Here is a 6,000-nt window from a genome sequence, read left to right as displayed (position 1 = left end):
TTACAGTACCCCTCCTCTACGAGTGGCCTCCGGATATTCAGGCCCGGGATTTTCAGGAAAAGAGGTGTGGAATGAGCGAACCAATCTGGGAGCGTTCACCTCTGACGCTGAAACTCACATCCTCTCCTCTGGACCATAGCCTTTCTAGTGCACCAAGTATTGTAGAGTACAACGTTGGAGATGAGAATCTACAATCCTCGAAATCTGGAACTCCAGAGTACCATCAACCATTACTGGGGGCGGTGATAGAAGTGAGGGCTCAAGAGGTTCCACATACCTTTTAAGTAAGAACCTGTGGAACACATTATGGACCTTAAGGGCCTGAGGAAGTTCAAGACGAAACTCTGCTGGGTTAATGACGGTGGTTATTTTATAGGGACCAATAAACCTAGGTCCCAGCTTCCAAGAAGGAACTTTCAATCTTATATTCCTGGTAGACAACCACACAAAGTCATTCACATTCAGGTCTGGACCTGGCAAGCCTTTTTTGTCAACCATATGTTTATACCTGTCTCCCATCGTCTTTAAATTACACAGAACACCCTGCCATACCGAGGAGAGCAACGAAGCAAACCGTTCCTCCTCAGGAACTCCTGAAGCTCCTCCCCCACTGAAGGTACCAAACTGTGGGTGATAACCGTATGCACCGAAGAACAGTGACCTGTTAGTGGATTCTTGATGATGATTATTGATGGCAAATTCTGCCAGCGGTAAGTAGGATGCCCGATCTTCCTTATTTTTGGAGACGAAACACATGAGGTAGGTCTCCAAGTTCTGATTGACGCACTCAGTCTGACCATTCGACTGAGGGTGGAAGGCAGAGGAAAAGGACAGCTGCACCCCCAGTCGAGAACAGAATGCCTTCCAGAACTTGGAAACGAACTGGGACCCCGATCAGACACCACATCGGAGGGAACCCCATGAAGCTTCACAATCTCATTTATGAACACCTGAGCGAGTGTTTTGGCATTGGGAAGTCCAGGTAATGCGACGAAGTGAACCATTTTACTGAACCTATCTACTACCACGAAAACCACCGTTTTGCCTGCAGAAACCAGTAGGTCAGTAATAAAATCCATGGACAAGTGTGTCCATGGCCTACTAGGGATAGGTGGTCTGGAGTTGGGACCCGGTCCTATTTGTCTACCCTTTTATATGCATTACTTCAACTTTGATATACAGTAAGGTTTTTAATATAGACAGTATAGGTACCGTCCCAATTTAGGGTCACCTTGCCGCTGGTGGGACGGCTTGTATACTTTTTTTGATCAAAAATAGTTCACTAAGTACCCTATATTTATTATGCAACTTTGCTTTACATTTATATATAATGATGGTAGGGTATGAGATATATTTTTTGTCTTCTGTAGGTTTTGCTTCTTTTTGCTAGTGTGAACATGCTCCTATTTCTTGCATGTCTACCATCTTAGACCTCAGTTCACATTGCTTGGTTTTCTGTCTTGTTTGCATTCTGTGCAATTTAAGGGTGTGGCATCCCCTTTGTTGAGCTGATTAGTATATGTGTAGCTTACCACGGGCCTGGGTGGTCTGGAGTTGGGACCCGGTCCTATTTGTCTACCCTTTTATATGCATTACTTCAACTTTGATATACAGTAAGGTTTTTAATATAGACAGTATAGGTACCGTCCCAATTTAGGGTCACCTTGCCGCTGGTGGGACGGCTTGTATACTTTTTTTGATCAAAAATAGTTCACTAAGTACCCTATATTTATTATGCAACTTTGCTTTACATTTATATATAATGATGGTAGGGTATGAGATATATTTTTTGTCTTCTGTAGGTTTTGCTTCTTTTTGCTAGTGTGAACATGCTCCTATTTCTTGCATGTCTACCATCTTAGACCTCAGTTCACATTGCTTGGTTTTCTGTCTTGTTTGCATTCTGTGCAATTTAAGGGTGTGGCATCCCCTTTGTTGAGCTGATTAGTATATGTGTAGCTTACCACGGGCCTGGGTGGTCTGGAGTTGGGACCCGGTCCTATTTGTCTACCCTTTTATATGCATTACTTCAACTTTGATATACAGTAAGGTTTTTAATATAGACAGTATAGGTACCGTTCCAATTTAGGGTCACCTTGCCGCTGGTGGGACGGCTTGTATACTTTTTTTGATCAAAAATAGTTCACTAAGTACCCTATATTTATTATGCAACTTTGCTTTACATTTATATATAATGATGGTAGGGTATGAGATATATTTTTTGTCTTCTGTAGGTTTTGCTTCTTTTTGCTAGTGTGAACATGCTCCTATTTCTTGCATGGTCCGCGGTTGCCTTACCACCTGGAACCCCTGCAAGCACAGAGTTATGATGTTCCTTGATTACTTTGCAGCGCAGATCAGATATTACAAATAACTTTCCAGAAGGGCAGGAGGCAGGGGCGTCCCACTGAGCCTCCAACACCTCATCCTCCAGTTCAGGATAAAGAGCCGAAATGACTACCCCTTTCTGCAATATCGGGGCAGGGTTCTCATGGTCACCACCACCAGGGAAGCTCCGTGACAAAGCATCAGCCTTGACATTTTTGACCCCTGGACGAAAAGTGACAACAAAATTGAACCTAGTAAAAAACAGGGACTATCTGGCTTGCCTAGGGTTGAGATGTTTAGCTGACTGGAGATATGACAGGTCAGTAATAACAGTAATAGGATGGACAGCCCCCTCCAACCAATGTTGTCATTCCTCGAATGCCAATTTGATCGCCAAAAGTTCCCTATTACCCACATCATAATTTCTCTCAGCCAAAGACAATTTTTTAGAAAAGAAGGCGCATGGACGTCATTTACTAGGGAACGAACCCTGAGACAACACAGCCCCAACCCCGACATCCGAAGCATCGACCTCCACAATAAAGGGTTGAGAAACATTGGGTTGACTGAGAATAGGTGCAGTGGCAAAATGATTCTTTAAGGAAGAAAAAGCCTGGAGGGAAGCCTCCGAGCAGTTGGAAAAATCAGACCCCTTCTTAGTCGTGTCAGTAAGGGGTTTCACTACCACAGAGTAATTTTGGATGAATTTCCTGTAAAAATTAGTAAAGCCCAGAAAACATTGTAGGGCCTTCAGGTTCTCGGGACGTTCCCAGTCAAGGACTGCACGGATCTTCTACGGATCCATACAAAAACCTGAAGATGACAACAAGTACCTCCAAAACTGCACCTCCTGAACAGCAAAAACACATTTTTCTAGTTTGGCATAAAGTTTGTTATCCCTTAATATCTCGAGCACCTGCTTAACATACCCCCATTGGGTCTCAAAATCAGGTGAATAAGCCAAAATATCATCCAGATAGACCACCACAAACCTCCCCACCAAATGATCAAAAATATTATTTATGAAATGCTGGAATACCGCAGGTGCATTGGTCAAACCAAAAGGCATAACCAGATTCTCGAAATGACCTTCCGGGGTATTGAATGCTGTCTTCCATTCGTCCCCCTCTCTGATTCTAATCAGATTGTAGGCTCCCCTTAAATCCAACTTGGAGAATACCTTAGCTCCCACAACCTGGCTGAACAAATCGGGAATCAGAGGAAAAGAGTATGGATCACGGATGGTAATTTGATTTAATTCCTGGAAATCTAAACAAGGACGTAGACCGCCATCTTTTTTCTTCACAAAGAAGAACCCTGCCGCCACGGGCGAAAATGAGGGTCTGATATGTCCCTTCTCCAGACTTTCCGCAATGAAAACCTTCATGGCTTGTCTTTCAGGGCCAGAAAGATTATATAGTCTTCATTTTGGTAGTTTAGCTCCGGGGGTCAGGTTAATGAGAAGGCAAAACTTGACACCCCTTTTCAGAAAAAACGTCCTCAAAACCAGATAGAAAAGCAGGTCGTATCCCCGTACAGACAGCAGCAATAGAAACATTCAGACAGTTCTCATGGCAGTAATCTCCCCATTCAGTAATCTCCTCGGTTTGCCAATCCACCAATGGATTATGTTTAACAAGCCAGGGGATACCTAAAACAATCGGAGTAGGGAGATTTTCCAGTGCATAGCAAGGGATGATTTCACAATGAACTGACCCCACCCTCAGTTTTACATTATATACAATCTGAGTAAATGCTTTCTGTGCAAGTGGCACCGAGTCAATGGCAAAGATGGGAATAGGTTCAGCTAAAGCACAGCAAGCAAGACCATGAGTTTTCACAAACTCAGCATCAACCATGCTGACCCCGGCTCCACTGTCAACAGACACAGAATTTTTTTTCGGTTTTGCTCTCTAGCACCACCCCTGCTGTCAGGACAAAGCGGGAACTGCAGTTTGGCCACAAGTGCACCCCTTGTTTATCCAACTCCAGACTACCGAGAGTTAAACGAGTCTCCTTTTGTTTAGAAATTGAAGGACAGGTCCCATCAAAGTGTCCATTTTTCACACAAAAAAAACATACACCTCTTTTCTTGTGAATCTCCAGGGAGATATATGATGTAGAGACACCCCTCCACCTCCCCCAGTACTGGTTAACCCCCAGACCGCTCCCTTGGCAAAGGTACAACACCCCGACAAGAAGGCAACGGAGGAGAAGGTTGCACCCGTCTATCCCAAAGGCGCCTATCCAGATGTATGGCCAAAGACATGGCAGCCTCCAAGGACTGAGGGGTATCATACACAGCCAAGGCATCTTTCAACCTTTCAGTAAGTCATTCCATTTGGAATCCGTTGCGCATCTACGGAATTCCGAACTGTACATTTCCACTGACCGAATCCCCTGCTGAAGGCGACGTAGCTTAGACTCAGCCAAGGCGACTCGGTCAGGGTCATCATAGATGAGGGCAAGAGCTCAAAAAAAACCCTCCACAGACTGGAGACAAACTGAGTCCTGAGGTAACGAAAACGCCCATGACTGAGGATTGCCCTGCAGTAGAGAGATCACAATATCAACCCGTTGCTCCTCATTACCGGAGGAGTAGGGACGAAGTTTGAAGTACAATTTGCATGCCTCCTTAAACACAAAAAACTTGTCCCTACCTCCTGAAAACCTGTCCGGGAGGTCAACCTTGGGTTCAGATTGGTCAGGTCTACCAGCAGAAACCCCTATATTGGCGTCCTGCAACCCGTGATACTGCTGCTGAACCTCACAGTGGAGGTCATTCACCTCCAGAGACAGACAGCAGAACTGCTCTGCGAACTCTGCAACTGACCCCATACTAAAGGGAGTATGGAAAAAAAAGGTGCACGCCCAAAAACACACAAAGAAAAAAAAAATGTCAATCTTGTGTCGTTTTTTTTCTTCTTTTTTTCCGAAACGTGCTCAGCCAGTTATAATGTCACGACAAGCAACACACAGAGTCATGCCAGGTGTGAGTGCAACACAGAGGGGAAAGGGGGAAGAGGTGACCTCCTAATCTGGACTAGCGTCACCCTGTCTCCCCCTAACATTCCTATACAGCCTATACAGCCTCTGCAGCTGTCGCCGATCACGTGCCTTGCCCTACTATCCCTGGCATAAGGCTATAGCTGGGGGTGGAAGGAGATGAGCACTAGTCAACCTCCGCTAGCACTCTAAAGACAAAAGGGGAAGACAACACAGAGGAATAACAACTTAGCTTAGAAGAACTCCAACAGGGCACACGGCCTCAAGACTCCAGAGAGGACGTGATGCTGCTTTAGCCAAGTTCCACATAGAAATGAGTATAACCGGCGACGCCCACGTAGACATACCAGGTATATACACTACCGTTCAAAAGTTTGGGGTCATTTAGAAATTTCATTATTTTTGAAAGAAAAGCACATTTTTTTTCAATTAAGCTAACATTAAATGAATCAGACATACACTCTATACATTGTTAATGTGGTAAATGACTATTCTAGCTGCAAATGTCTTGTTTTTATTGCAATATCTTCATAGGTGTATAGAGGCCCATTTCCAACAACCACCACTCCAGTGTTTTAATGGTAGATTGTGTTTGCTAACTGTGTAAAAAGGCCAATGGATGTTTAGAAAACCCTAGAAAACCCTTGCACAAGTATGTTAGCCCAG

This window comes from Phyllobates terribilis, unplaced genomic scaffold, assembly GCF_046119375.1.
Source record: "Phyllobates terribilis strain yellow unplaced genomic scaffold, ASM4611937v1 Scaffold_5__5_contigs__length_657084704, whole genome shotgun sequence".
NCBI lineage: Eukaryota > Metazoa > Chordata > Amphibia > Anura > Dendrobatidae > Phyllobates > Phyllobates terribilis.
This window is presented reverse-complemented; position numbering follows the sequence as displayed.